Below are 14434 nucleotides of genomic sequence, written 5' to 3'. Positions count from 1 at the left end.
TGATAACAACTATTCAAACGTTGTTGATGATCAGATATTGGAATTTAAATGTGCTGATGAGAGCTTCTTTTGGAAGACAACTTCTATGAGGGTGTGTTTTTGACATATTCAGGTGAATCATAATTCCATTATGAAATGTAGATAAAGTGAGCATAATGGTACAGGTTAGGCACAGGTTTGGCATGTGAATACACATGTGTGATGGGCTGTGTGGGCCTGAATTGAGATCACTCGGCGCGTGGAATGTGCGCTGTTGTCAGGAGTAGGTGCGGGCGGGAGTCACAGGTTGTTCACTCAATGTGTAGCCTACATTCTTTGGCGAATTCATTGCAGAAAAAATGCAGTGCGTAACAGTTAAAATCAAAACGATACCACGAGTGGCACCTGCTGTAGCCTACAGTAATATCCAAACGAACAGACCAAAAGGCTGACATTTCAGTTTCAGAACACCATTATAGCCTAACCATGGCGCCCTGCAAGTTTCTCTCCTCGAAAATGAGAAACAGTTCTTATAATTCCTCAATAAGATTGTCATCCACACAGAAAAATGGCAAGTGTTGATTTTTCAGTGTAACATTTCTAGTGTTGATTCAGGAGTTAAATTCACTCTGCATGAGTGTAAATTAACCCCCAGTTAATTTGATGTTTTTGATGTTAAAAATCTCTGTTTTACTTTGGAGAGTAAAACAGTCCCATCAAAACCGTGCCCATCCTTATCATATTTCCCAGCATGCTCTATTGTATAATTCCTTTTAAATTGTTTTTAATATCTGTTTTTGCATGTACATTGATTGATTGATTGATTAATCTTATGCTACACAAGGATAAATATAATAATTATTTTTGCATCCGTTACTGAAATTGTTGTTCCAGTTCAATTGGTTTAGGTAATCTTCTTACAAACTTTCCTAACCCTGACAGTCATTTTGAATGCTGGTTGCTGGTGAACAAAAATGTAAACTGTTGGATATCCTAACTCTGAATTCCAAAAGAAATTATACATAACTTTGCAAGCCATCTTAATGTGACTTGCAGGCCTGATGTGGCCTGTAAACCATGAGTTCCTTAACACCACTGTGCTAAGATTAAACTAGGCCATCAAAGTAAGGCCTAATGATAGAAATATCGTCATAGAGCATACATCTAGGTACTCACTTGGTGAAAGCCACAGGTCTTTTAAATTAAAGAATTCAATAAACATGTCTCCGTAAATAACAAATACAGTCATGGGTGGTAAGCACAACTCACAAAAAAAAAAAAGACACCCTGGTAAATATGCAAATTAGGCTTTAAACCATACAGTGTTATAAAAATAGATATAAAGATAACACTACAGGTGTTCATTTCATACACTGAGAAAGTGTAAAAGTGTCAGCCCTAAGCAAAGTTAGTCCAGTTTACTCTAAATCATGTTTTACACTGTAGGTATTGCGTATTCATCTACAGTAGGGCTATGCAAACACCAGTGATGGAAAAAGTACTCAATTGTCATGCTTGAGTAAAAGTAAAGACACCTTAATAGAAAATGACTTAAGTTAAAGTCACCCAGCAAACTACAACTTGAGTAAAAGTCTATAAGTATTTGGTTTTAAATATACTTAAGTATCAAAAGTAAATGGAATTGCTCAAATGGTCTTAAGTATCAAAAGTAAAAATATAAACCATTTCAAATTCCTCATATTAAGCATTTTTAAATCGCCGGATAGCCAGCGGCACACTCCAACACTCAGACATCATTTACAAACGAAGTAGGTGTTTAGTGAGTCCTTCAGATCAGAGGCAGTAGGGAGGACCAGGGATGTTCTCTTGATAAGTGTGTGAATTTGAGCATTTTCCTGTCAAAAAGTATTTTGGGTGTCAGGGAAAATGTATGGAGTAAAAAGTATATTATTTTCTTGAGGAATGTAGTTTAGTAAAAGTTGACAAAAATATATATAGTAAAGTAAAGTACAGATATCCCAAAAAAACTACTTAAGTAGTACTTTCAATTATTTTTACACCATTGGCAAACACCACAGTTAAGTTAATTTGAACACTTTAAAAGTTGAATGGGGAACACCGCAACAGAGTTAAATCTTTAACAATCTCCAAAGTGTTATTTTATCACCAGTTCAGTGGGACTCTGTATTTTCAGTGAACATATCTTTCAGAGTTAAATGTACACAACTGATTTCGCTGTGCAGTGTGAGGGATTAATATGTCTGAGACCCAAATTGAGACCGTCTCTGAAGAGTATTGGCATTTGTCTGGTGCTTGTTCATGTTCGCACACTAATGTAATCACAACCCACTGTAGCCTATCCTACTTCTATTCATTACTGACCGTCCTTTATCCGGCGGCTCCATGTCTAGTGTCTGTTGCAGAGACATTTTAAGTGGATGAATACACATTCTGAACAGTGCAATGGAAGGCTCCAGTGCTATTAGCCCAGTGGTTCCCAACCAGGAGTAATATAACCCCTGGGGGTACTTGGCCAATCCACAGGGGATACTTGAGAAGACTCAAGAGACCATAGGCCTACTGGTAAAATGCACGAGGGGATACTTCAGGGGTACTCCAGGCAGAACAAAATTCAGTTGGTGTACAGTAACCAAAATAGGTGGGGAACTACTGCATTAGCCGATGGCTTTTTAATTTGAGGCCTGGCTATTTGATTTTATGGGGTGAACTAAGGTAAACAAATGGCTCAGGTAAGCTTTTAGGTTAACAGATCTGTTAACCTAAATCGTTCAGATATAATTTGCCAGTGTTATCATTACATGTAGCCTCAACCATCCCTTTAAGTAACTAATCTATCTTACCTTGATGATGCTGCTCCTGCGTGGGGCTGCCCTCACTGCCTCCAGGACGATGGTATCGTTGTCCTGGATGGGGAGGATGACTCCGCTCCGCCTTCCCGTCCTGGACGCTCTCGGCGGGATGATCTCCGGAGCTCCATCGTCGCACAGTCCGTCCCCATAGCGTTCTTGCTCCGACATCTTCTCAGCGGTTACAGGCTATAGGAAATCACTAAATTCGACGTATTGCCTCGGAGTGATTTTGCATTGGTCTTTGGTTGTTTATGGGTGCCATTTATTTACATATAAGTGCACGGGTAGGCTATGGAGGGGTCTGCTGCGCCTTTCCAAAAATATGAACCACGGAACTGGACTCCAGCGCACATCTGGCGACGGCTGTTCCGTTAGACCATTAAAGCCGCTCCGGTCCGGCAGTTGGGTAGGCCTAGGTAATTACTTCAATTTCTTTAATCACGCCTAAAGTCCATCACATCCAGTCTCATGTTCGCTCTCCAGTCTCCACAAAGTCGACCTGACTTGTATACTGTCAGGGCTAGAATCAGAGGATTGGGGAACACCCACCACAGACACTTGAAAATCTGCCCTATTGTGAAATCAAAACACCACTGACACGCACCGACTTGAATGCAAATTGGTTTTAAAAAAGGGTTTACCCGAAAACACTATTCCCGGGGGATGTGTTTTTCACGCAACAAGTCCCAACCTCACAGATTGGCAGCAGTCCTGCATACTTCCAACGATGCTACCTCACACTCAATGATAGATTAACATTCGGAAGAAGAAACTTCGCATACAAATCCTTAAAACAACACACGTATTTAGGTGTAGTCTTCCAGGGTAGCCTAACCTTCCTGCTCAAAGAAGCCAACTCAGTCTACCTTACCATCCAACAGTTACCAAAGTGCAAGGCAGTCAACTTTACGCGGTGATATGTTGTTATGGGGAGAACAAGATTTATCTCCCATAGGTCCGTACATTGGTTAAGCTCTCAAAGTACGCTGAGCTGCTAAACACTTTAGTCGAGTCTGCAACAGATTTTGACGAGAAGGACGAACGAACACAACTGACAGCTGCTCCGCCTCTAGTCCTCCCCACCTCTCTCTGGCGTTGCTCCTCCCACTTATTCTATAAATCATAATTGACGCGCCAAGCAACCAATACACATGGGTATTTGGCACTCGTAGCTCCAAAACGCACGCAGTTGACAAAACAATGCTGGATGGGTGGAGTCAGATGTAGCTGGCTCTGGAATGCCTCATTTTGGAAGCGTACCACATGTTCTCGTCGCGAGGAGAGGGCTAGGGACAGCGGACCCCAAGGAAAGGCAGGAGGGACTCACTAGAGAGGAACACATCCAGGGCTAGCGCCAGAACGAATCCCTTGCATTTGATTTCCATTCCAATGGGTGCAAAGGTTTTTTACAGGGGCTCCTACCCCCCTGGTCACTAAGGGTCCGACCCCCCAAAAAAGGAACTCAGTTGGGTCTTAACTAACTATTGAGAGTAAGAATAGTAGGATACAGCAGGTGCAATTTCGAAATGTGGTTGTGCATCAGCAGATTTCCTCTTGTTATGGCAGTCACTGACGGTCACTTAATCAGCCATTTCAGCTAACTATTTTTAGATTGGTACTTAGTCTAGACAGCAATCTAAACTTGTAACAATCATGGACAAATACCAACCAGGCACACAGGGCATGTGCCCAGGGGCCCTGACCTCCAGGGGGCCCCCATTGATTTGTTAGTCATTCTCACTCAGATATTATATTAACATATATATTAACATGGCATAAGTCAATGGGGGCCCCCTGGACTTGCAGGAAATTAACTTTAAAACTGAAAAACTTGCTAAGGGCTCCAAAAAGGCTAGAACAGGCCCTGAGCTGACCATAGGCAGCAGGTGAGTTTCAAGTTTGGGTAAGCTCACAATTTATGCTAGCATTTCTACCGATCTGAGTGCAAGTTGTCATTATTTTCATAGCCAATGCGCATTTTCATGGAACAGTTTCATTTTAATAATAACGTTTTTGTTTCTTAAAATCAATGTCACCTGCTTAATCATAAAAAAAGCTGAATAAAAATAATACAAATCTAAACATTTAAATTCAACTAATGGAGAACACCAGCCTCTGCCATATGGACACATTGATACACTGTGATCCATTGGCGGCTAAAGAAATGAGAGCATAGAACTCAGAGATAGCTTATAGGCCAAAGTAGCAGTAGGACTTTAACTTCCGTCTCAACTAAGTAAAATATATAAGCCTAAAGCCAACCATTAAAAATAGAAAATACAAGACAAAACTGCACATTTTAGAGTGGCCTTTTATTGTCCCCAGCCCAAGGTGCACCTGTGTAATGATCATGCTGTTTAATTAGCTTCTTGATATGCCACATCTGTCAGGTGGATGGATTATCTTGGCAAAGGACAAAATGCTCACTAACAGGGATGTAAACAAATGTGTGCATAAACATTTGAGAGAAATAAACTTTTTGTGAGTATGGAATATTTCTGGGATCTTTAATTTCAGCTCATGAATCAGACACAAACACTTTACATGTTGCATTTATTTTTTTGTTCAGTATATATAGGCTACAGTCATTTAGGCATATTTGTACTCTTTGTATTTTAAAAGGAGAGTTATGATTGAACTGAGCACCTTCATAGATTGAAGAAGTATACGCCTATCAATTGGTCTCTCATATTGACTTGAGCAAAAGTTAATGTGTCCCTTTCGTTGAGGTGGAATAGTTTGCAGGTAGGTGTGAGTTCGTTAAAAGCTCACTTGCCTCTCGTTCTTTATTGCAGGTGTTCGCAACAACAAATTCTAGCCAGGAGTTGAGATGTGGCACGTGGGCGCGCTATGGCATGTATGATAGGCCGATCGGGTAATTAGCGCTCGAGTCCTTGCAACTCACTGCTGATATCCACGCTGATATCCATGGCTTTTTGACTCAAATCCATTCATTGAAGGGAAAATATGGACTATTTTCCATAGGTCTATCATCTCTCCTTACGGGTCAAACCAATATACACAAGATATTGCACATGTTTTTCGGTGTGAAAAACCAAATAGCACTTCAATTAATATATATTCTTATAATATGTTACCTTAATCCCATTCATTTTACATTGTCTATATTACAGGTCCCTAAGACACCATGAAGTTAGAGAGATTGAATTGCTTCAGAGGGCACTGAGAGAAGTCCAACTGACATTCAACTCTCTGTATAGCCTAGCCATGGTGAAACTGGTGCCTTCATGTTATGTGTCATGCTGGTGTTAAAGAACAGAGAGAGATGAGTATTCTGGAGGCTCGGTGCTGTGTGTGTGTGTGTGTGTGTGTGTGTGTGTGTGTGTGTGTGTGTGTGTGTGTGTGTGTGTGTGTGTGTGTGTGTGTGTGTGTGTGTGTGTGTGTGTGTGTGTGTGTGTGTGTGTGTGTGTGTGTGTGTGTGTGTGTGTGTGTGCTAGTGGCGTGTGTATTAGTGGCGTGTGTATGTGTGTGTGTGTATATTATGGTGTGTGTGCGTGTATATTAGTGGGTGTGCGTGTGTGTGTGTGGATGGCCAGCCTGAGCCTGTGAATTGGTCTGCTGTCTCCCTCCTCAGGCCTTGAAAAAAGACTTGTTGATGCCAAGCAGGGGCACAACTTTGGTTTTAGAGGTGGGGGGGCATCATCATTATTATAAAAATGTATCCAGTCGGATAAACACTCCAAACAGCCTACCTGCCCTCTCGGAGGCGTCCGCATGGTCCTAAAGCACACCGTTGCCTCGTTTAGTATCACATTCCAATGATAAATAACTGGGGGGAACAAAATACAATTTCAGAATGTGGGGACATGTCCCCTGTCCCCAGTGAAAGTTGCCGCCCTGGTGCCAAGGAACAGTTCACCCTGAACACACTCTGCCCCATGACTGACGACACACACGCACACACACACCACTAATATACACACACACCACTTAAATACAGACGACACACACACACACCTAATATACAGGCACGCACACAACCACTAATAATACACACGCACACACCACTAATATACACACACACACACCACCACTAATATACACACACACACACAACACACACACACACACACAACACACACACACACACACACACACACACACACACACACACACACACACACACACACACACACACACACCACTAAATACACACACAACGCACACAACAAACGCTAATAGACCACACACACACACCACTAATATACACACACACACACACCACTTAAATACACACACGCACACAAACACACGCTAATATACACACACACACACCACTAATATACACTTGCATGTGTCTCACTCCAACACAGATGTGCACACTGTTCTAGACAGACATAAACACTTTATAACTGAAACACATAGGCCTGGATTTGAATAGATACAGTCACATATTGTATACACATTCATTTATTCATACTCTTAACTTCTCTGTAGTAGACTATGGCTGCATCCCAAATGATACCCTGTTATCTATGTAGTACACTCCTTTTGGCTAGGGCCAAGGCCCTTTGTTCTAATCAGACAATTCTGTTAGAGCCACATTTTGGAAACGTTTATTTCACATTCTCTTGTTGCCATTAGTAATTTTGGAGGACTGAGAACGTTCAACGGAGAGTTTTGGCAAAGACAGCCAACCAAAAAATATTATCTTCTGGGTGGCCAGTCCTGGTGTTTTCCATCACTGTCACTGCTAGGGCAAATTCCAGAGTTGGATATTCAATATCCACGTGCCAATTCAAAATGCTTTATACAAACATGTTAAACAAATATTATATTTCAGTACTGTATATTTATAAATGCTGAACAACACGTACACACACTTTTTGTAACTTGATAACTTCTGAATATTAGTTATTGGGATAATTGTGAATGTTTTATTGGATTTTAAAAAACATATTTTTTTTAACTCAAAGCCATTTGGTATAGTCACCACATGAAAGGAAAACAAACAAACATGATTGTGTGCTTTGTGTATATTTGAAAGCTCCTCAGTGGCGCTTTGATGACATGTGAGTAATCTATGGATGAAGTAAAGAGTGAGATGCAAACCTATTGATAGACAGATCCTACCGGGGTTGAAGAGGATCAGCAGTTTGAAGGATTGTTACTGTAAACCCAGATTATTCAGATTATCCAGGTTATTAATCACAATTGACAGAGTTTCGTTCTGCTACCTGATTCTATTTAGGCATTAGCAGATGCTGGTTCAAAACAGGATAAATCTTTCAATGTCAGGAGGACAGTAAAAAAAAAAGCTCTAAAAATGGACCTCTCCTTCACCCCTATTGCATTTCTGTGTGTGTGCGTGCGTGCACACACTCGTATGTGTGTATGTGCTAGTGTACATCAGTGCGTGTGCATGTGTGTGTGTATGTGCGTGAGACAGGGCAGGTGTGTGAGTGATTGTGTGTATCTGTGTGCATGGCTGTATTGCAGTGTCTTGGGGAGTTTCTGGCTGTACAGCAGGTGTTGAGATGTGTAAGGTCATTGGCTCCATAGCAAGCAGAGGCTATAACTGATGACTGCTGTTTCTCTACTTGCTGCCTTATATCTCTATCATCTTGTTATATCTCTCCCATAGCTCTTTCCATCCTCCTCCTCCTACTCTCTTATTGTAATAGGGAGTGGAGGAAGGCAGCAGATGCGATGTCCCTCTGTTATTCCACATCCCTCTGTTATTCACTCCATCTCCCTCTCGTCTCTCTCGCTCTCTATCTCTCTGACTCATTCTGTGCTAGGGCATGAAGACCGGTAGACTCACACCTGCTCTCCAAACCACTCACTATACTCTAATGCAGTCTGCATGTAGTACAGAATGTGTTTCTTCCACCAAACCTACGTTTTTCCCCCATTCATTCTTAACCACAGATATACATTATTTTTAGGCCTAAATGTGGCCTATATTCTGGAGGATTAATGTTTTGTTCCTCTGCAACAAGATCTCACGTTCTCACTTCAGTATTCCACGTTTGTTGGGGGGTGGGTCCTTAACCCCATCCCAAACCTTAAGGTTTGGGATAGGGTTAAGGTTTGGGATGGGGTTAAGGTTTGGGATGGGGTTAGAGTGCACAGCACTGGGATACTGACATTTTTATTGATAGAATCACATAGAAGTTTAATTTGGAACAATGACTTGTAATCAACCCCATAGTGTTAAATACACTGAGTATACCAACACATTAGGAACACCTTCCTAAATATGAGTTGCCCCCCCCCCCCACCCCCCCCTGAAAAGCATTCCAGATGCTGCCCATGTTGACTCCAATGCTTCCAACAGTTGTGTCAAGTTGGCTGGATTTTATTTTTGGTAGTCGACATTCTTGATACACACGGGAAACAGTTCAGCGTGAAAAACCAGCAGTTCTTGACACAACCGTGCGCCTGGCACTACTACCATACCCCGTTCAAAGGCACTTCAATCTTTTATCTTGCCCATCACCCTCTGAATGGCACATATACAATCCATGTCTCAATTGTCTCAAGCTTAAAAATACTTAATTTAACCTGTCTCCTCCCCTTCATCTACACTGCTTGAAGTGGATTTACAAGTTAAATCAATAAGTATCATAGCTTCCCCTGGATTCACCTGGTCAGTCTATGTCATGGAAAGAGCAGGTTTCTTAATGTTTTGACACTCAGTGTACATCAATCGCATCCATGACTACTTCCTCAAGCTGTGAGATATAACATTGTCGGACACTAGGAGCAACATAAATCCAACTAATCAAACCAGTAACCCATGTTTCCCTTGAACGACAACAACATGGTTTCCCTCTGTCACACTTACACGTGCACACACCCGACACACTTGCATGTCTTCTGTCACACTCAAACACACACACACACACACACACACACACACACACACACACCACACACACACACACACACACAACACACACAACACACACACACACACACACACACACACACACACACAACACACACACACACAAACACCATATTAACACACAGACACAACATTACAAAATCAAATCAAATTGTATTTGTCACATGCTTCGTAGACAGCAGGTTCAGACTAATGCTTTCACACACGCACGCACACACAATCAAACACCATATTAAAACACAGATCAACATTATAAATCAAATACATTTATTTGTTAAATGCGTACTTACTGGTCCTTTTCCAACAATGCAAAGTTAAAGATACAAAAATAAAAATAGAAATAGTTACATGAGGAATAAATACACAGTGATAACGAGTACCGTACTGAGTCGATGAGCAGGGGTACGAGGTAATACAATCTATATACAGGGAGTACCAGTACTGAGTCGATGAGCAGGGGTACGAGGTAATAACATGGCTATATACAGGGTAGTACCAGTACCGAGTCATAATACATAAAGAGGGTAGGGTACGAAGGTAATAACATGGCAATATTATACAGGGAGTCAGTACTGGATCGATGATGCAGGGGTACGAGGTAATAACATGGCTATATACAGGGAGTACCAGTACTGAGTCGATGAGCAGGGTACGAGTAATAAACATGGCTATATACAGGGAGTACCAGTACTGAGTCGATGAGCAGGGGTACGAGTATAACATGGCTATATATACAGGGAGACCAGTACTGAGTCGATGAGCAGGGGTACGAAGGTATAACAATGGCTATATACAGGAAGTACCAGTACTGAGTCGATTGGAGCAGGGGTACGAGGTAATAACATGGCTATATACAGGGAATACCAGTACGAGTCGATGAGCAGGGGTACGAGGTAATAACATGGCTATATACAGGGAGTACCAGTACCGAGTCGATGAGCAGGGGTACGAGGTAATAACATGGCTATATACAGGGAGTACCAGTACCGAGTCGATGAGACAGGGGTACGAGGTAATAACATGGCTATATACAGGGAGTACCAGTACCGAGTCGATGAGCAGAGGGTAACGAAGGTAATAACATGGCTATATACAGGGAATACCAGTACCGAGTCGATGAGCAGGGGTACGAGGTAATAACATGGCTATATACAGGGGAGTACCAGTACCGAGTCGATGAGAGCAGGGGGTACGAGAGGTAATAACATGGTATATACAGGAGTACCAGTACCGAGTCGATGAGGAGGGGTACGAAGTAAAACTGGCTATATACAGGGAATACCAGTACTGAGTCGATGAGCAGGGGGGTACGAGGAATAACATGACTATATACAGGGAGTACCAGTACCGAGTCGATGAGCAGGAGGTACGAAAGGTAATAACATGGCTAATATACAGGGAGAAAGTACCAGTACGAGTCGATGAGCAGGGGTACGAGGTAATAACATGACTATTATACAGGAGTACCAGTACCGAGTCGATGAGCAGGGGTACGAGGTAATAACATGATAATATACAGGGAGTACCAGATACCAGTCGATGAGAAGGGTACGAGTAATAACATGGCTATATACAGGGAGTACCAGTACCGAGTCGATGAGCAGGGGTACGAGGTAATAACATGGCATATACGACAATACCAGTACCGAGTCAGTGTGCAGGAGTCACGAAGTAATTTAGGTAGCATGTAGATAAGGTAGGGTAAAGTGACTAGGCAACAGGATAGATAATAGACAGTAGCAAGCAGTATACTGTAGGTAGGGTAAATGACTAGACACAAGCATAGATAAAGACATAGCAGCAGTACTGTATATGTAGGTAGGGGTAAAGTGACTAGACAACAGGATAGATAATACAGTAGCAGCGAGTATACTGTAGTAGGGTAAAGTGACTGGACAACAGGTAGATAATAGACAGTAGCAGCAGTATACTGTAGGTAGAGGGTAAAGTACACAAACAGGATAGATAATAGGACAGTAGAGCAGTATACTGTAGGTAGGGGTAAAGTGACTAGACAACAGGATAGATACCAGCAGTAGCAAGCAGTATACTGAGGTAGGGTAAAGTGACTGGACAACAGGATAGATAATAGACAGTAGCAAGCAGCGTACTGTATGTGGTGAGTGTGAAAGTGTGTGGTGTGTGTGTGTGTGTGTGTGTGTGTGTGTGTGTGTGTGGAGTGTGTTGCATTGTATGCATGTGTGTGCATGTTATGTGTGTGATTGGCGTATGTAGTGTGTTGTGTGTGTGTAGTGTGTGTGTGTGTGTGTGTGTGGTGTGTGTGTGTTGTGTGTGATGTGTGTGTGTGTGTGTGTTGGGTGTACAGATGTAAAGTATGTGTGAGTGTGTGGGTAGACTACAGTGTGTTTGCATAGAGTCAGTGAAAGAGAGTTAATGCAAAAAGGGGTCAATGCAGGTAGTCTGGGTAGCCGTTTGATTAGCTATTTAGCAGTCTTGTTTAGCAGTCTTATGGCTTGGTGGTGGAAGCTGTTTAGGGGTCCTGTTGGTTCTAGACTTGGTGCATTCAGTATGTTACGGGCCCAGAGTTGTCCCTGACCACAAAACCTATGGAGCCTATAACTAGGGCCCATAGTTTTCTTTGAGTTTTAGGTCATATGGTCAGGGACAACTCTGATTAGGTCATATGGTCAGGGACAACTCTGATAGGTAATACGGTCAGGGACAACTCTGATAGGTCATACGGTATGGTGTGTGTGAAAGAGAACACACATTTGGAGCAGAGGAGTTTATTTTCACTCAGCTATGTGCATATGATGTATGCCAGCGACCAGCACTTCAGCCTGGCAGGGGAAGAAAGGAACGTATTGTTTAGGTCCTGGGTGTTTAATGTACTGATGTATGCAGTGTTTAAAGAAGGCCCTGGCTTCCTTCTTACTGTCCTCGGCTCTGGCCTGGCCTGTGTGACTCTAGAATCACAGTGGTTTCCTGTCTGAAAGCCCCAGTCTGATTCCGAAATGACACCCTATTCCCTATTGTAGTGCACAACTTTTGACAAAGGGCCCATAAAGGCTCTGGTCAAAAGTAATGCACTACATAGGGAGTAGGATGCACTTCCAGTCTTCAGCCGTTCTCTGCTGAGGTTATTTTTTTAACATTCCTCCAGACCACAAAGACATGTAGCATGTGGTGTCCAAATCATTTGACTGAGACATAAATTAAAATGACTACTGGCTAGCCGGGGTGACGGTCTGCTTCTGTCCAAGTATCGGTGTTGTCATCTGGCTGTTACAAAACCAGACTGGCACCCCGGTTAGGGAATCAATGGCTACTGTTCTCTGGACAAATACAGTATAGTCTCCTGTGATAGCCTTGATTGAATACAGTAAGTACATAAGAGCTACAATTTCCAACTGTACTGTATATAGTTCTGTCCATGACTGTTTTAACTCTGTTGTAACAGTGTAGTAGAGACCATTGGATACTGTGTAGATTAGCAGCCAGTTTGCTGGCTCGTCTTCTTCTTCTTCGTTGTTCTGGTCGGTCTTGCTCAGTGTCTGGTTAGCTGTCTTTCTGACAGTCTCCTGTTGTTCTGGTCGGTCCAGTTCAGTGTCTGGTTAGCCATCTTTCTGACAGTTTCCTGTTGTTCTGGTCGGTCCAGCTCAGTGTCTGGTTAGCCATCTTTCTGACAGTTTCCTGTTGTTCTGGTCGGTCCAGCTCAGTGTCTGGTTAGCCGTCTTTCTGACAGTTTCCTGTTGTTCTGGTCGGTCCAGCTAGTCCAAGCGCAGTGTCTTTTTAGCCATCTTTTCTCACATTTCCCGGTTTGTTCTGTGGTCATAGCACAGTGTCCTGGTTAGCCCGTTTCTGACAGTTTCCATGTCGTTCTGGTCGTCCAGTTCAGTGTCGGTTTACCGTCTTTCTGACAGTTTCTTGTCGTTCTGTTCGGTCCAGTTCAGTGTCTGGTTAGCCGTCTTTCTGACAGTTTCCTGTCGTTCTGGTCGGTCCAGCTCAGTGTCTGGTTAGCCGTCTTTCTGACAGTTTCCTGTCGTTCTGGTCGGTCCACCTCAGTGTCTGGTTAGCCGTCTTTCTGACGTTTCTGTCGTTCTGGTCGGTCCAGCTCAGTGTCTGGTTAGCCATCTTTCTGACAGTTTCCTGTCGTTCTGGTCGGTCCAGTTCAGTGTCTGGTTAGCCGTCTTTTGACAGTTTCCTGTCGTTCTGGTCGGTCATGCTCAGTGTCTGGTTAGCCATCTTTCTGACAGTTTCCTGTCGTTCTGGTCGGTCCAGTTCAGTGTCTGGTTAGCCGTCTTTCTGACAGTTTCCTGTTGTTCTGGTCGGTCATGCTCAGTGTCTGGTTAGACATCTTCCGACAGTTTCCAGACAAAGGGATATAAATTTTCTGTTCAAGAATTTGTGTCGTTTTTTCTTAGCTTTCCTCCTCTATTACCTCCGTTTGGCAACATCCTTTCTTTTCCTTCCATCTGTTAATTCTGACAAAGTGCTTGTAGAAGGATAATAACCTTCCGCTCCATCAAGAAGGTCTCTGTGACATGCTTTCATGTTTTCATTGTTGAGAGTCAAGTGAAAGCAAAGTCTTACAAGAGCTCCCAATATACTACAAAACAATAACCATATGCACCTTCTTAATAAATGTTTCCATTTTTTGTGCCTATGACTGCAATGAAATCAGAAGACATACAGATTCACCAGGTCTATGTTAAGATATTACAGGACAAAAGTCATTACTTTCCTGGAGGCTCCTCTAACGAGCAGATGTTGTAATCGAGGAGTGCAT

At 42.6% G+C, this 14434-nt stretch overlaps 1 pseudogene; it reads right to left on the bottom strand.

Annotated features, from left to right (window-relative positions):
• Positions 1-3867, bottom strand: part of LOC111959505 (inactive phospholipase C-like protein 1) — a 133058-nt pseudogene extending 129191 nt beyond the window's left edge.
• Between the last annotated feature and the right edge of the window lie 10567 nt (positions 3868-14434).

The sequence above is a fragment of the Salvelinus sp. IW2-2015 genome, linkage group LG36 (assembly GCF_002910315.2).
Source record: "Salvelinus sp. IW2-2015 linkage group LG36, ASM291031v2, whole genome shotgun sequence".
In the NCBI taxonomy this organism is placed as follows: Eukaryota; Metazoa; Chordata; class Actinopteri; order Salmoniformes; family Salmonidae; genus Salvelinus; species Salvelinus sp. IW2-2015.
Note: the sequence above shows the minus strand (reverse complement) of the source record. Positions and strands in the feature narration are given on the sequence as shown.